Source organism: Rhinatrema bivittatum, chromosome 11, assembly GCF_901001135.1.
Source record: "Rhinatrema bivittatum chromosome 11, aRhiBiv1.1, whole genome shotgun sequence".
In the NCBI taxonomy this organism is placed as follows: Eukaryota; Metazoa; Chordata; class Amphibia; order Gymnophiona; family Rhinatrematidae; genus Rhinatrema; species Rhinatrema bivittatum.
The window spans coordinates 42,147,875-42,165,557 of NC_042625.1; the positions used below are offsets into that span (position 1 = coordinate 42,147,875).

Below are 17,683 nucleotides of genomic sequence, written 5' to 3' on the forward strand. Positions count from 1 at the left end.
AACCAAAGGATTCGTCTGGCTGAGTCCACAGACATCATCGTCCTGGAGGATTTTCTGATGAAGTCACTTGGCCTCTGATGCTGACATTGCTTTATCAGACTGTAACTGCTGAACCCAGTGTAGACCAGCCCAAAGCATAAAACTGCTGCACACCGCAGCCTGAATGCCCAGGGCAAATATCTTTTTGAGATGGACCTCTAATTTCCTGTCTTGAATATCCTTAAGTGCAGTCAAACCAGCTACCAGAATAGTTGTCTTCTTCAAAACAGCCGATACTGAGGCATCCACCTTTGGCAGCCACAACAATTCCAACGTGGCCTCCGGCAATGGATATAACTTGTCCATAGCTCTGCTATCCTTCAGAGCAGTGTCTGGAGTCTCCCACTCCTGAAACACAAGCTTCTTTACTGACTTATGGAAAGGGAAGGCCTTCGCTAGACTTCTTAAGCCTTCTATGACCGGGTCCACCTCTTCATGATCAGAATCTTCCCGTGGTTCCTTGATCCCCAGCTCCTTCAGGACATACGGAATCAAGGGACACAGTTCTTCCCTGTGGAAAAGACGAACCATCTTAAGATCTTCCCCATCCACAGCTGGGGCTTGTCCCCACCCCTCATCTGGGCTCTGATGGTTTGGAGAAGAATCCAGTATCGGAGGGGGGGGGGGGGTCCTCCGCCAAAGGCTCTCCAACCACTGATTATCTCGAGGGCTCGCTTGCGTCTTCTGCATGCTTATGCTGACTCAGGACCCACCAAACCCTGGTCGCCCCACTCACTCGCACTGTTTTGGGAAGCTTGGAAGGACACGGATCCTGTGGTCCCTTGTGCCTGGAAAAGTGGCGTCCCACAACCTTCCTGGCAAGTTATGCCTTGTGGAGCAGAAGCACAAAGTCCGGAGAAAATCCTGCTTGATCCTCAGGATCCTCCTCAGACAGAAGTTCCCAAGCCCCCCGGGCCTCCATGGGTCTCCTATCGGTCAGAGACAGCTGTGGGGGAAGGGCTTCCTCTCCCTCTGCAGCCTCAGTTGTTGCTGCAACCAAAGCCAAAATGGCCGCCGTTCCTGCGTGCACCGAGAAGAAACTGGCTCCTGCATTGGCCTCGCCCGCGATCCCCGCGGTGGCCCGATGCTTCCCCGATGCTCTCTTCAGTGTTCCTGATCTGCTCTCTCCCCCCAAGAGGCAGTGGGAAGCAATGCTGTTCTGAAAGAGCCATGCGCCAAAGGGAAGCAATCAATGAACAAACCCCACCTTTAAAACCCACTCCCCAACATCTCTCTAATAAAATATGATCTTCTATCAAATCAAACACACCAGATGAATGTAGCAAAACTAAAAACCAGACTGGCCAGTGTCTAAAATATGTAAGACATCATCAGAGAAAGACACTTAAACTGATTCAGTATTATCACCAGGACAGAACCCTGACTGAATATCTGCTAATTTCCCAGCAGATTCCAAAATATTTGACAACTGATTAGTCACTACCTTTTCTATAAGCTTAGCCAGGAAAGGCAGATTTGATATAGGTCTATAACTTTCACATTGCCCTGGATCACATTTTTGTTTTAATACTGGCTTTATCACAGATGTTTTTAGAATAGTTGATAGCTAGCCTTGTACCAATTAACTTTTTACGATCCTACAAAACCAAATTAAACATTCACCCATCACTGCCTTAACTAGCCAAGGATCTAAAAGGCTACCGGCAGAATCCAAAATTACCTTAAGCCTCACACTATTTACTAAAGTAAAATTTCTAATCACTTGGAGGCCAATATTCAGCTGCTAAGTGGCTTGGCTAGTTAGCTGGATAAACATATCCCGCTAACTAGCAGGGTATATTCAGCTGTGCCGCTGAATATACCCAGCCATCTTAAAGTTAGCCACATATGTTTATGTGGCTAACTTTAGGAAAGCCCTACAGCGTGACCAGAGTTAGCCGCATAAGTGGCTAACTCCAAATATCAAAGTTAGCTGCATAATCTATGGAGCTAACTCCGCTCCTCCCCGGAATGCCCCCCATTGATGGCTTATAATATCACCAGTTAGGCATTTAGATGGAAAGCTTTTCAGTTATCCGTCTAAATGGCTTTTGAAGATCGACCTCATGAACTTTATCCACGTCTCCAACCAATCTTTCCTTGCTAACTGCCCTCTCGAGATCATCTTCTAAATTTAACAATACACCAGAGGAATTTTGAGTATTAGTAGATTGCCTCTCAAAAAAGGAAGCGAATGAGGTACAATCAGACATTGAAGCACAATCCACAGATCTAACCTTACGCCCTCGTGTGACAACAAAATTATTACTGCTCCTCACTTGGCGACGGAGGCGAGCGGGTGGCACTCTCTGCTGTTTCAGTTCAGCTTCTTGTTTTCTTGCTACAGCACCGTACTGTAGCTACAGTATAATCCAAATTTCATCACAGAAAGGGTAATGGCTAAAGACACCAGCGCTTGTCTGAACAAAATTTGCTCGTAACAGGTTGGTTATAGCTATCTCTATTAGGGATATGCATTCGTTTCAGATAAAATGGGAAATGTCACGTCAATTTGTTTTTAGAATGAAACAACAAAAACATGAATGCAATTTAATTTGTTTTCCTTCATTTTATTTAGAAGAAAATAAAGCCGCCAGTCTGCTGCTGCTGCAAATAATAAAAAAAAATCCACTCTCGGTTCTTCCCCCATTGCTTCCCTCCCCCCCCCCCCTCCACCGGACCCTCTTACCAAAAAACGTTTCATAAGTCAAGAGTGATTCGCGGTTGTTCCTGCCCCGACACTGCTGCTACTGGAAATGCTGCTGGTAGACTGAGGCCAGTGATACAAAATGGCACCAGCCTGGGTCTGAGCCTGGCCAATACCATTTCGTATGCATAAATGAACATTGACGCCGGCCTCAGTCTGCTCGCGCCATTTTCAATAGGCAGTGGTGAGGAGGAGTGACCAGGGGTGGCTCCTGACCCGTGAAGACATTTCTAGCAAGAGGATCCAAAGGAAGGAGGGGGAACCATGGTGTTTTGTTTTGCTGATTTTGCTTTATAGCAAACTCCCCATTATTATTTTTTTTTTATTTCATTGGTTTGTTTTTTTGTTTCAAAGAAATGAAACATACAACAAACCAAATTTTTAAAAATTAAATACAAATAAAAACAAATGTCTGTGCACCTCCCCTATTGTCTGCACCCCCCTAATGTCTGCACCCTTATGAGGCATTCACATTCACGGAGCCTGGTAATTGGTTTTGAACAAGAAATGTGAATAAAGCATCAATTGTTCCACAAAGGACAGCAAAGACTGCATTTCAGCCTTTTCTTTTCTTTCCATACAGCTCATCATCTAATACAGCCTGCTCCCATGGTTATTTGGTAGTCAGAGATCGAGAAGAATACGCAGAGTCCGCATGAGCTGAAACATTACAGCAGGGCATGGAAAAAAACCCATAAACAAATTATTAAACATTACCAGGTAATCAATTCATATGACATAGGAACCTGTGGAATAATTTCAAGTTATTGAAAAAAATGCAAAATCACACTAGCAGACAGTGTAAAAAGACTGCCAGTGATCTTCTGTCAGCTGAATATGAATCATTCGTAAAGCTGCAAAGTTTCTGCAATTTATATTCTGGGCTCATATATTTATAGCACTGCAATAAGGTCAAAAGCTCTAGAAAACAATACAAGATAGAGACCTAAAACAAAAATGATAGAAACAGATATTGTGATGCCAAAAAGAAATGTCCTAAAATTTGGGATTCCAAATTTTAAAGTAATTCTTTTTTATAAATCCTTCTTGGATTGGAATGTCTTCAGCCCAAATGGAGAAATTGGCCTCCTAATGGTAGTCACGTGGATTCGTATCCTGGCAATGCATAGGCAGGTTGGCAAAACTATTTTTTGTGTCTGTATTTTCACCCCATTCATGGTTTGCAATAAGACTTTACTGAAACCGTGCAGTTCTCCATTAGGCCAACGGGACAACAAAGCTGGTCCAGGAGAATCCCCAAGCAGGACTGGCATTCAGGGTACGTGTGTGTTCTCTCTCTAGTCACTGGGCTAATCTGTGTTTTTTAGTTATGCCGAAAACCAGATCTGCTGGAGGTTCTCCAGGACCGAATTTGGAAGTCATTGCCGAAAGTCATTTTTATGACTTCATATCTCCCAAGGTAAATCGCGCACCTTCATAGTACAAATACCCAATTTTTTGTCACGTTTTATGAGTTACTGGCAAACCTTGTGAAATATTTATTTGGCAGTTCTGCTTGTTTATTGGCTGCTGTAGTCGGCCTGAAAGCAGCAGTCCCACATTTTTGTCCATTTTGCTCAAACTTAAGGACATTGCTTTGCATTGTGCCTTATTGTAGGAAAGGTAGAATATCAAATAAATACTAACAAATACATAAATAACCAGGGCCTATTTGGCACTGTTAATGCAGTATGCGTTCCTACGGTAAAGTAATAGCTTGTCAGTGTTATCAGTACAATGTATTCCCCTGGACAAATGATCACTTGTATGCTCATTTATGTGTAACCCTTCCGCTCTCCAGTGCTATCAGGTGGGCTCGCCAGGGTCCCCATCCACAGGGAGGAAACACGTTTCAAGGCCTTACTGACAGATATGCTGCAGTTCAAAACTGCACTTCCCAAAATAGGACAGCACACCAGGCGTGTTGCCCCCAAGGCGTTTCTATACTTTAAACTTAAAGCAGAGGATCACAAACTTCAAACAAGAGAAGAGTCTTTGTACACTCCATCCAAAGCAAGAGACGAAAATCTTCAATACAAATCACTTCTTAGATCTGTTCCCAGTGTCAGCCCTGGAGGATAAGAGTTTTAGACTGACGAAGAGTAAACAGACAGAGCTCTTCTACTGGCACTGAGTATTTTCCACCTCCTTCCAATCCAAATTTCAAATCAAAAGGAGAATTTCCTGGATATCCCTGGACATTCGTGGGTCAGTATCTTGATCCCAGAGGAGCACTTCTTCTAGCTGTTCCAGCTGAAAATTGGAAATATCCAGGCTTTGTGTGAGTGAGTGTGTGGGGAGGGGGGGGGGCAAATCTCTCTCCATCCCTCCTCTTCACTGCTGCTGACCTTTCTCAAACACCCCTCACCCCCCCACACCCAGAAATCTTTTTCTCTCTCTACCTCTCAGCCTATCCCCACTGGTCTCTCTCCCTCCCCCAACACTTCCTTCCCCTCAGCCCATCCCCAGGGCTTGTTTGCCTCTACTTAACATTTCTATAGTGCTGCATGACACACACAGTGCTGTACAAACACACAAAAAGACAGTCTGGGCAGACCGCTGCGAATGGGCCACTTTTTGTTTTTTTCCAGATTGACCACCACCCAGGACTGGATTTAAGATTTTGGCACTCATAGGCAGGACCACAGAACAGGAATGGGGACCCCCGCTCAGAGAGTACCCTTTTGAAGCAGTGCTAGCAAACAGCACTTGCTTTAGCAAGTGGGGAGTGGGCTCCTCTTCAGCCCAGCTATTTGGTGCCTCCAAAGTTTGGCGCCCTAGGCAGTTGTCTACGTTACCTATGCATAAATCTGGGTCTGCTACCTCCCTCCCTCCCCCACTCTAGATTTCTCCGCCCCCCCTCCTCTCCCCCCTAATCTGATGCATAACAGCCACATGCCAAACACAATTCTACTTTTTCTCAGGCTATGCAGGCCAATGCAAGTACACCTCTACCTTTTTCAGGCCTATATGGGCCCATGCAAATGCGGCAAAAGATGTCTTCCTCCTTGTGGCTTGCATGAGTAGCCATGAACACATTGTCAATGGAGTACTGCACTACGGGAAAGGCCAGTGTAAGGATATTAGTCATGCTAGGACAGTGGTTCCTAAACCTGTCCTGGGGGACCTCCAACCAGTCAGGTTTTCAGGAATTATACAATTAGAGCCTGGTTTTAAAAAGCATTTGTATGTGTAAAACTGGGTTTTACATGTTTAAATGCACTTTACTCGAATAAGTGGGCTTTTGAAAATTGCTGCAATTTATGCCATTGAATTGGCCATAGGATTTACATGCATAAGTGCACTTTACTCAAGTATATGGCTTTTGAAAATTGCTATGACAATACGTTACATTTACGCACGTCATGTCTTTGAAAATTACTCCTTTAATGTACATGAGATAGAATTTCATGTACTGCCTCCACTGCATTCAAATTTATCTCATGCATATTCATTGTAGATATCCTGAAAATCTGGCTGGCTGGGGGACCCCAAGACAGGTTAGGGAACCACTGCCTTACAGCCCGCTCCCTATCACATTTTCAGGAGCAAAGGCCTTCCCCAAGATTTTGATAATTAAACTCAACAATGATTATGAACCCACCATCAATCATCCCAGAACAAACCTGTAAAAACATATCATGAGGGGCTTGCATTCATTTTTAAACAAAATTAAAAATGTAATGAAAAACTTGCATTTCATTTTTTGTTTAAAAATGAAACAAACAACCCACGCCCTAAAATTTTGGAAGTTTTTTTGGTTACTTTTGATTAAGAAAGCCAATGAAAAATACGTTTTCCCCAGACCACGCTTAATCCTTCCATGGGGGTCTGCGATGTAGAAAGGGGCAGAAGCGATCCACAGACACTCCTGTCCTACCAGGCCGGTCCTGAAGTCAATGTCATTTTGTTGTATGGCCAAAAGCTGCACAGCCATACAACAAATGTTTATACATAATAGAAAGTATGGGGAGGCCAACGATGTGATGGACTTTGGCCAAGATAAGAGAGGACGGTTGGGAGATCATATAGAAGTCCCAAGGGGGACGTCGGTGTTGAGTTGCATTTGGGAAATTTATATATCTACCAAAAATGGATGAATCTCCGCTGGACAGACTGGATAGGCCATTTTGGTCTTTATCTGCTGTCATTTACTATGTTGCAAGTTGGACTGCTACAAGTCCCAACATAGAACCTAGTTGGTTGCAGAATACCTCGTCTGGATCACACAAACAGAAAGCAGACCTTCACCAAATACAGAAGAAGTGACCACAAATTATAAAAAGAAACATGCAGACGTAAAACTGAATTCTTCTTTGCTCTGCATTCCACTCCACTCTTACCACGTCCCCTATTCCTGTTCCCTGGGGGGAAGGGGAGAAAGAGGATGAACAAGAGGAGGGAGGGACTGGGTAAAGTAACAGAGTGGACTGCAGTGTTTATTCCAGACTGACCACTCTCCTTCTATCCCTGAATATCAACCCTCTCATCCCTTGAGATAATCTGTAAAAATAACTGCATTTAGCCAATTCCCAGAATAGAGCCTTTTCCATTTCAAGTCCTGCTCTTCCTGCGGATCTTCAGCCTACCACAGATTGTCTTTTAGGAAAAAGGTTAAAGTCTTTCTTGGGATTTCAAAGCATCAGCCTTATTTAGAATTATAGCTACCTGCTGTATATATTTAGCTGCTACACAGATATGAGAGGATTCTTCCCTTTTCATTCAATTGGTTTTTAGAGACCAGAGGTTTCCCTGTTTTATTTCTGTGTTACCTTTATTTCATTTAGGCTATGATGTTTTTGTCTGTTTTGTTGATATGGACTTTTGTTTTTTTATCTTGTAATTTTATATGTTATGTTTGTTATTTGATTATGTTAAAAGTTGTTTTTAGTTTTTTGTTATAATTTGTTTTACCTATGTGAGTCAAAACAAATTCGATAAATCAGAAAAGAAAAGCAAGCTAAGAAACACCACGCAGCTTCTAAACTTCTCATGCAGATATTTAAAAGTTTGCCATTATCATCAGCCCTTTGGGAGAAAAAAAGAAAGCATTCCCCTAGCTAGCCTTATTCCAGCCACCATGCCACATTCCTCCTTTCAGCACTAATGAATACATGAGGGACAGTGCCAAGAAACCACACAGTCCAAGGTGAAATCAAGGCCTCCTTAATGCACAGAGGTATTCCTCATGCACGCAGTACCTATCACACATAGCAAGGAAGGTTTCTTTACTGACCCAGATCTTACACTTTAGAAATGCTACTGCATGCCTATAAAAGAACAGAAAGGGAAGCCAGCATCCCTGCTGGAACAGAGAGATGATATTATTGACATTGCTTTTATTTATTTATGGCCTAAAACGAGCTGATTCAGTGTACAGTTTTCCAAGCTCATCCCTCTGAAGGGGCAGGGTAAATAATTCCTGATTTGCTGCTCTAGAAGTCTGAGTGAATATAACACACTGGAAGGTACAGAGAGGTACTAGAGAAGGCGTGCAATGTAGAATTTAGGCTCTGATGCGAGCTGGATTGGAAAGGGGGAAGAAGATGAAAAACAGAAGTACGATAGGGAAATGCTCACATTGATAATTAGGAGTGCACGTTTGTCTCAGGTTACTGACCTGCTTTCTATGCCATGTACGCCACCTACTGGAAGTGCTCCTAATAAGGTTGTCCAGTCCACGTAGGGGGTAATTTTCAGATGGTGTAATGTCCGAGGATACTTTTTAACCCATGATCTGTACATGCTTACTTTCACTTTGAAAATTATCCCGGCATAACTATGTGGGGAAAATCATACCTTCTTTTTGGTGTGCATGGTTTTGCCCAGAATTTACATGTACACTTTTTAAAATCCAAAAGTATGCACCTAAATCCCAATCCTACCTGAATCCTGCCTGGACCCCACCCCCCCGGAGCGCTTCTCCCCTGTGTGCTTAAAAGGACGCACCTGCAGTGTGCATGCGCATTATAGTATATGTGTACATGGCTTAGTTTATAGCCATAGGGGCGGATTTTCAGAGCCCTGCTCGCCTAAATCCACCCAAAACCGGGCGGATTTAGGCGAGCAGGGCCCTGCGCGCCGGTAAGCCTATTTTACATAGGCCTACCGGCGCGCGCAGAGCCCCGGGACTCGCGTAAGTCCCGGGGTTTTCGGAAGGGGCGTGTCGGGGGCGGGCCCGAACCGCGTGGCGTTTTCGGGGCGTGTCGGGAGCGTTCCGAGGGCGGGCCCGGGGGTGTGGCTACGGCCTGGGGCGGCCCGGGGGCGTGGCCGCGCCCTCCGGACCCGCCCCCAGGTTGCATCCCGGCGTGCAGGAGGCCCGCTGAGGCGCGGGGAGAGGCGTAAATCCCCCGACAAAGGTAAGGGGGGGGCTTAGACAGGGCTGGGTGGGTGGGTTAGGTAGGGGAAGGGAGGGGAAGGCAAAAGGAAGTTCCCTCCGAGGCCGCTCCGATTTCGGAGCGGCCTTGGAGGGAACGGGGGTAGGCTGCGCGGCTCGGCGCGCGCCGGCTATACAAAATCGATAGCCTTGCGCGCGCCGATCCAGGTTTTTAGCAGATACGCGCGGCTCCGTGCGTATCTACTAAAATCCAGCGTACTTTTGTTTGCGCCTGGAGCGCAAACAAAAGTAGGCCTATTCGCGGAGTCTGAAAATCCGCCCCATAGTGCTTTACCACCATATTAAGCTAGTTAAGCTCTGGAATTAATTGCCAGAGGATGTGGGTACAGCAAATAGTGTAACGGGGTTTAAAAAAGGTTTGGATAAATTCCTAGAGGAAAAATCCATAAACTGCTATCAACCTAATAAACGAAGGTTGACCGACGTGCTGCAAATGCGCAGTAGAGAGCAGCTCTACCGCGCATGCGAGCACGTCGGTCACAGTGTGCCTTTTAAAAATAAAAATGGTGCTGTAGGAGCGGCGGCGGCGGCCCGAAGACCCGGAGCGGCGGGAGAGGCAGCGGCGGCCCGAAGAGCGGCGGCGGCGGCACCGGCCCGAAGACCCGGGCTGGAGCGGCGGCCCGAAGACCCCGGAGCGGTGGCCCGAAGACCCGGAGCGGCGGCGGCATGCGCGCGAGGGAGGGACAGACTTCCGTCCGTCTGTCCCTCCCTCGCGCGCATGCCGCCGCCGCTCCGGGTCTTCGCGCGAAAGAGGGACAGACTTCCGTCCGTCTGTCCCTCCCTCGCCGCTTCAAGGCCTCGGAGGGAACGGGGAAAGCCATCGCGCGCTGACCCCGGATTTTATAACATGCGTGCGCATGGCTGCGCGCATGTTATAAAATCGGGCGTAGATTTGTGAGCGCCGGGTTGCGCACAAATCTACATCCACGCGTACCTATTACAATCCGTCCCTTAATGTATTCCAGAAAACCTCTAGTAGTCACACAATCATAGCTATGCTTGCATATCTTATGTTCTTACATGATGGTGGTAAAGCTAGTGCCATTTTTCAAGGGGAGTCAATGGAGCAGGACCAAGTGGGGATTGCTCCTGCTCCCTTTTCTCTGCAGACCTCTGTGGAAGGGATAAGTGGGGGCTGGGGAGATTTTGGTTCTTGTTTATTTGTGGCCGAAGGGGGTGGAGGGCTCAGGGAGGTCCTGGCATTTTTACAGGGATTGGGAGGGAGCAGAAGGGCCTGGGAATACCCAAGGAGATCCCGTTTTTGGGATATATATATATTTTTTTTTAAATTTAATATTTAGTTTAGTTTGGTTTGTCTGCTAAACCAAAATAAACATTAAAGGGTGAATTTTAAAAGTCCTATGCACGGCAAATTCGGGAGATACATGTGTGACTGGGACATGGTTGGGCCACATGGATTTTAAGAGGCCCGCAGCCACACGTGTATCTCCCAGTAAGTGCATTGGAAAGGATATCACAAAGAGGGGCGGGCCGTGGGCGGGGCGTGGACGGGCTGGGACAGCGCCATTAAGTCCAAGTCACGCACAAGCGCGCGGCAGGAACCGACGACTGTGTAAGTTGCTGCTGCTATGGACTGCGGGTAAGTAGTAAAATAAAAAATTTAGGGTAGTCAGCAGGATTTTAGAGGTCAGGGCTAGTAGGAAAAAGGGAGGGGAGGGAACAGGGAAACAGGCCTTAATGCGTCACCATGCACATCTACTAAAATCCCCCCATTTATGTGCGCAAGATGGCATTTGCGTGCACATGCGCTCATCATAAAATTGGCGCGTCCTTATGCGTGCGCCCACGCGCGACTCTCAAAATCTTCCTTTAAATGAATTCTGAATGAAAACCCCCATCAAAAGAAGAACAAACCAAAATGAAAATGTATGTTGTGTGCATATCCCTAATTCTGGATGCCTGCCATTAAAAAAAAAAAAAAAAATGGACTCGTCTGTAAGATTCCCCCCAACTCCTAATCCCCCACCCACCATGTAAAAAATAAAAACTGCATAGAGCGCCTCATCCCAGGCCCTCTATCCACCTCCCCCACCAAATCTTCAAAGAAAGTGACTCCCCCAATTCCCTGTGAAAATCTGAGGCCAGCTGGGACCATGGGCACTTTGCATCTGCTTTACAGCAAGTGCTGAGTAGGCAGGGAAATGTACGCTTGGGGATTTCCTCGTGTGCATCCCTGTGCCTTCCCTAACCTTGCCCCCTCCCCCAGGCCCTCCCCTTTCCAGAGCAGGAAAAATTAGCAGGTGTACTTTTACCCACATTTAAGGGGCCAGTTATCCATTGGCCCCACCTGATAACATTAATCCCTTTTTATATGGACAGATTCATTAAAAAAAAAAATCATCCACCGTATGGCTGTAGAAAGAGAGGATTACTCACCCCGAAGGCTGTGATGTCATAGCTGAGCACGACTAAATGTGAGGAGGGCACACATGGCATGGATTTATCATCGGCACAGGCGGGCAACGGGGATGAACCACCGGCCACCAGGCTGTTCAGACCTCCGACCCCCGTGCAAGAGAAAAGAACGAGCAATCTGCGTCAATGCCCTGTGGCTTCAAGGTTTCTCCTTGCAAATAAAGCAGTGTCCATTTCAATTCATCTGCAACGTATTTAAAAAAAAAAAAAGAACCTTCAAATGATTCTTTGTGCCTCGGGAACAAATAACAATTCTTCATCCTTAGGCGTTCCCTCTCCTGCAGCAATATAAATTACACCGGCACTAAACTGCTAGATTATATTAAGTTTAATGCACAATGCCGAAGTAAATTACTTAAGTTAATCAAGCAAACAGAAGAATCCTTTAAATTACAAAAATATTTTAAAATTACTGAAGGCATAACCACATAAACGTAGGCACAAAATGACTCTGGTCAATTGTTGCTAGGTAATACTGTGTCTCCCCTGGCTGCTTTGCAGAGCTTCATTAGAAGGAAGGAGGAAAATATTTAGAAAGGGATATTGTGCTGCTCAAGTACGACACAAATCATACATGGAGAATAAATAACACCCTGTACTGGAACTAATCATTTCCATTTTAGATTTATTAAATCTGCACAAAAATCTATTAGAACTCAGGCGCTAAGCCCTCAGGGGAGGATTTCTCTCAGAATTTCTTCAAGCTGAATGCTGTATTTTTAGACTTGTAGATCTACTTCAACAAAACATTTGGGAATGACCTCAAAAGGGCCTTTACATAATCATTTAAGTATATGCAACCAGGGGATGAAGAAACCCTTTCCTAAAAAAAATACTATTTAGGGGCAGGCATACAGCAGAAGTATTAATTTAATTGCTCACAGCCTACACATCTTTTACATAACTTTGTAATTTTCCAAGCAAATCTATTCCCAGCTATCTTATGCACCATTTCTGCTTACCAGCATCTAGGTGCAAACATACTTGCACGGAATTCTAGAAGCCATATGTGTCCTGCAGGAAAAACGAATTCCTGGCAACCTTTTATTGCAATAACGTAAGAATAATCCATTGTAACCACATCAATGTCCTCTTCAACCATGGTGGCTCCTAGGTCAATGATTTTTGACTACAGCCATTCACACACATTGGGGTAGATTTTAAAAGGGTTACGCGCATAAGTATGCGCGTAACCCTTTAAACCTCCCCTGCACGTGCCGAGCCCCAGGACGCGCATAAGTCCCGGGGCTTTCCGGGGGGGGGGGGGGGGAGGGGGATCCGGGGGGCGTGTCGGGGGCATGGTGCCGGCCCGAGGTGTTTCGGGGGCATGGCCAAGGCCTCTGAAACAGGTGCCGGGCTGGGGAATCGCTCGCCAGCAACCCACTGGCGCGCGTGAGCTACGCCTGCTTCTGGCAGGCATAACTTTTAAAACACAGGTGGGGGGGTTTAGATAGGGCCGGGCGAGGTGGGTTAGGGAGGGGAAGGTGCGGGGGGGGGGGGGGGGGGGGAGGGAATGGGCAGCGCGCGCAGGGCTCGGCGTGTGCAAGTTGCACAAAAGTGCACCCCCTTGCGCTAGCCGACCCCGGATTTTATAAGATACGCGCATCTACGCGCGTATCTTATAAAATCCGGCGTACTTTTGCGGGAACAAAAGTATGTGCGGGCGCACTTTTAGAAAATCTACCCCATTATTTTCCAAATTGTTTTCCTCTATCTGTCTAAGGCCTGGATTTTCTAAAATCGCCTTCTGGTGCAGACTCTGCCCTCCGAGGCCACCCCAAAATCCTGCCCCCCGGCACTAACTAATTCCTCCCCCACCTTTATTTCAAAAGTTACACCTGCCTAAACTTGCGCGTGCCATGTTCCGGTCCGGGGGCAGGTCCGGAGGCCGCGTCCACACCCCCGGAACGCCCCTGGGTCGGAACCATGCCCGTGGCCCCACCCCAGGAATGCCCTCGATGATGCGCCGGCTGCAACACGCCCCCCCCGACATGCCCCCCCAGGAAAGCCCCAGGACTTTCGGGCGTTCCGGGGCTTGCACGCACCACCGAGCCTATGCAATATAGACTTGGTGCGCGCAGGGGGTGGAAGGGGCAACTTTTCGGGGGTTACGTGCGTATCCCTTTGAAAATCTGCCCCTTACTCTAAACTTGACAGCAGCGGAAAGTAGAGATGTGCTGTCACAAACACACTTTCAGACAAAGTCAAACTACAGACAGGAGTCTCACAGGGATCAGCCCTGTCTGCAACACTCTTTAATATTTACTTACTTCCAATATGCCACCTACTAGCAGGACTTGGAAACATACATTATGTATATGCAGATGATATACAACTACTGTTACCCATCGTAAACACCATTGAAGAAACAATGAAACTAGCCAATATGTATCTTGAAATAATCAAACAGCTCCTAAACCAAATGGAACTGGTAATAAACATTGACAAAACTGAATTCTTACACCTTGAATGAAAAAACATACACCCTATACAACTTACAATCGCAATAAAAAATAATCAAGCCGTGGAGTTAGCAATAAAAGTACGGAATCTAGGGGTAACAATTGACCTTGAGCTAAACAAGTTTTGCTACCCTTGTTAATTGTAACTGTACCTTCGGTCACCTCAGTTCTAGTTTGATGTATTTAATGCACTCCCGTTTCATGTAAACCAGCAAGATATGTTCTCATGATTGCCGGTATATAAAAACCTTAAATAAATAAAATAAATAAAAAACATGAAACAACACATCTCACAGAAATTAAAAGAAGGCTATGCAAAACTAAAGACCCTGAGAAGACTGAAACCCCTGCTAACGCTAAACAATTTTTGCACAGTTCTATAGGCAATGATATTCGCAAGCATAGACTATTGTAACTCCCTGCTATTAGGGCTACCTCAAACTACGATTAGACCACTGCAAATATTGCAAAATTCCGCTGCTAGAATTTTGACAGGCAAAAAAAAAAGTGACCACATTACAGGAACACTTGCTGAACTACACTGGCTTCCAAATGAACAAAGAATACAATATAAGGCATTGTGTATAATCCATAAACTAATCCACGATGAAAAAGCCGACTGGCTTAACACAGCACTGCGCGTACATGTTCTGCACAGAAACCTGAGATCTGCTAATAAGGCTCTACTAACTGTCCCCTCTGTTAAATCAGCATGCCTCTCGCAGGTAAGGGAAAGAGCACTGTCGCTGGTTGGTCCTGCGCTATGGAACACCATGCCACTTGAAATAAGGCTGCAGAGAAATTTGAAAATATTCAAAACTAACCTGAAACCTGGCTCTTTAAACAAGCATTTTATAAAGATAAAGAGAAGGAGAAAAACAGTTGATAGATATGGACTCACCAAGCAAGCAGTTGTTTTTAACCTACAAATGCATATTAATGTTAGATTTGAACCGCTTAACAGTTTCCTAACCAACATATAGGCTTAACTTAAAACACATAGGGGTAGATTTTATAAATCTACACCTGCGTGTACTTTTGTTCGTGCACCTGGTGCTCCTGCCACCGCCGCCTGGATAAACGGGCGCCCACCCGCCCGCCGGCTCCCGCCGCCGCCTCGATGACTGCACGCCTGGGGGTTTCGGAAAGTGACAGGAAAGTGACAGGTATTTATACATATATATAAAACAACTTATGCTGCAATGTTAATATGGAGGTCGTCCATGGTTTTTTACACTTTACTCCCTTTGGTTTTACCCCCATTTTTTACACTTTATTCCCGTTTTAATTTTCGAACACCACACTAACACCAAGTAGAGGGTAGGCGGTAAACTAACAGGTTAAGGACGCGGCAAAATAGCGGGTTACAAAGGAGATAATCTGAGCGCGCATCACAGTATCGGAGGGGAATAGCTAATTCCTTCATTAAACAGCTAATTCGTTCATTTACATATCATATACATGCTGGGTGCGGAAAGGGTTATGCGTCTGTTTTAAGATGTCATTTGAAATGACATTTGAAATGACAGGTACCAGCGCACCCAGGATACTGTATAGGCGCTGTATTAGCGCCTATACAGTAAAATGGATTGCCTACAGTAAAATGGATTGCCTACAGTAAAATGGCTTGCCTAATGCTTCGCAGACGCGGCATGCATTTGCATGCAATTTGAAGAGAGTATCGAGCGGTAGGTGAAGAGAACTGTGCGTGCGGGGAACGAGGGTGCGCCTGGCACTGCCGCACTCTTTCTAACGTGGCATAACTGTATCGACCTGTTTGTTGTCACAAGAGCCCAGAAAAACAGCACGGCTTTGTGGCTTCTAATTGTTCAGAGTTGCAAAAGCCTTCTCTTCCTCAGCTATACCTCCCTTTCCATCTACACATCTGAAAGTATGCTTTTGAGAGCCTGCCTACAGTTTTTCCTGAAACAACTGGCTTTTCTTGTGATGCTGCTGTTTACCTCTTCCTTTCCCACACTTGTTCACAATCACCTGATGAGTGTCAGTGTGAGAACCCAGGAGTCCACTAAAGGCCTAGCATTTGAATACATCCTTAGCCAGAGTTGGCAGACTCAGGCTAATCAATCCTATTACAGCATGTGTCAAAACACAGAAACAAAATGAACCAAACCAAAGAAAAAGAAAAAAAATAATTAAATGAAACAAAAAATCTGAACAAAATGAACGATTTTTCCATGCACTATTCTACAGGAAAGTGAGTGAGAATTGCAGATTTGGAGATATTTGATCTGTGCTATATTTTTCTTATTCTGCATAGCTCTTGGATGATCTGGCTGTGTCTCACAGAGATTTATGCCTATACATAACCTTTTTGTACACCTTTATATTTTCAGGATGAAATTACAACTTAATGGCAAGCATCAGTCTATCACTAATATGTTTCAAGGTTCAAAAAACTCTTCATGAGACCAAAAAAGCTTTTTGTGCTTTATTGAGATTACACCCTAAAGGGATAGCACATAATTTTTCAGCATCTCCTGCAACTTTAGAACAATTTATGGTTTCTCAAGGTGATATTTAACATAGCAGTGTAACATTTAAAAGAATGCATATTGCTTACTGCATAATGGGAGCTGAAATGAGATGCACAGGACAAATACAGCAATGATAAGAAACCGAGCAGAATGTGGATTAAAACCACTGGGATAATCTAAAAACAAGAAAAAAGAAAATCCCTCAGCAACACAAGATTTCTGCGAGATTGCATTACTAAAACACCTTCATTAAATTTCTATTGATACTACCAATAAAATAGGGAATTTAAATGTATTTTATAGTTTGTTCTGTGTTGGCGATAATACCCTTAATGTAATGAAAGTTGAAATATTTTTCACGTAAGATGTAGCTACAGGATGAAATATTGAATGCATCAATTATTAGAACAATATACATAAAACAAACCTAATTTAATGGAAATTACACCTACAGTCTACGAAGTTATTAGTAAAAGCACAAGGAGAAACAAAAGGCAAGCAAAATAGGTCATATTTATTCTGCTTATGATCAATAAAAGAGCACTCCTAATGAAATCATAAAATATTCTCTGCGGTATTGCATTGATTCATGTATTTTTATTAGTATAGTAATTTTAAATACTATTAGGATAAATCATAAATAGTCATTCTACACATCAGATGATATGGGAAGTTTAAAATTATGTACGGCCCCATTAATTCGTTTTGCAGCACAAACAGCTCTATTGAAAAGTAACTTTACCTAACTTTTCCTCAAAGGAGATTGGAAGACCATTTCACAGTCCCGTGGCCAGGGTGTCTGGAGGAGAGCTTCACAGGGAAAGCAGAAATGTATTTTTTTTTGCCCCCAATGGACCATTCACCTCAGATGTCTTGCAAGCTGAAAAAGCAAAAAATGTATTTCAAAACTCATTTGGCAGAGAGTCAGATGAGGCCTGTGCTGGAATTTTACCCGCCTTCTCTGCTCCTCTGACATCTTTGCCTGCTGGTTGGGAATAGTGGAGTGCGACAGTCTTACCATGCTGAGCACATGCTTTTGAAAATAAAATTGCTGCACACCATTAGGGAGCTACGACTCACAGCACCCCGGTGGCCTACCTACAGCACTTCCTTGAGGGACTGATTCTAGAAAAGCCAGTTAATACAA

At 44.8% G+C, this 17,683-nt stretch overlaps 1 long non-coding RNA gene across 1 annotated transcript in view; it reads right to left on the reverse strand.

The window, feature by feature from the left end:
• Nucleotides 1-17,395, reverse strand: part of LOC115073498 — a 30,634-nt gene extending 13,239 nt beyond the window's left edge. Inside the window, exons 1-3 of the long non-coding RNA XR_003852032.1 lie at nt 17,279-17,395; nt 16,623-16,712; nt 11,541-11,763 (exon numbers count right to left, since the gene is read on the reverse strand). This is a non-coding gene — a long non-coding RNA (uncharacterized LOC115073498). The remainder of the gene's footprint in view (nt 1-11,540; nt 11,764-16,622; nt 16,713-17,278) is intronic.
• Nucleotides 17,396-17,683: the final 288 nt, after the last annotated feature.